The sequence below is a fragment of the Pygoscelis adeliae genome, unplaced genomic scaffold (genome assembly GCF_000699105.1).
Source record: "Pygoscelis adeliae isolate BGI_AS28 unplaced genomic scaffold, ASM69910v1 Scaffold60, whole genome shotgun sequence".
Taxonomy (NCBI): domain Eukaryota; kingdom Metazoa; phylum Chordata; class Aves; order Sphenisciformes; family Spheniscidae; genus Pygoscelis; species Pygoscelis adeliae.
The window spans coordinates 1,721,429-1,722,009 of NW_008823954.1; positions in this window are offsets into that span (position 1 = coordinate 1,721,429).

The window sequence follows — 581 nt, forward strand, 5'->3', positions numbered from 1 at the left end:
CCACCGACCCGCCCCTTGTATCCCACCCCCTTGCTGCTGCACCCCACGGCCGTTCAATCGTACGGGTGCTGCGCCCCACAGCCGTGGCACCCCATTGGTATCGCCCCCCTGCGCTGCTGCACCCCGTCAGTAACAGACACATTGAACCCCACAGCAATTACACCCATTGCTGCTGCACCCCACAGCTGTCCCACCCCATCAGTATTGCACCCTATCAGCATTGCACCGTGGTGGTATTGCACCCCATTGGCATTGCACCCCACTGCTGCTGCACCCCATAGCTGTTGCACCCTATCAGCATTGCACCCAGTCGGAACTGCACCCCACGGCTATTGCACCCCATTACCACTGCAGTCCACTGCTGCTGCACCCCACAGCTGTTGCACCCTATCAGTATGTCATGGGCTTATCCATGGCCACACGCTTTGAGGTGCCCCAGCATGACCTCATGCACAGCCACTGATGCTTTGAGGTGTACCTGCTGCAGCATGGACTTACCCACAGCCACAGATGCTTCGAGGTGTACCTTCTCCAGTGTGGACTTATCCCTGGGCCACAATACCTTCACAGGTATACTTGCT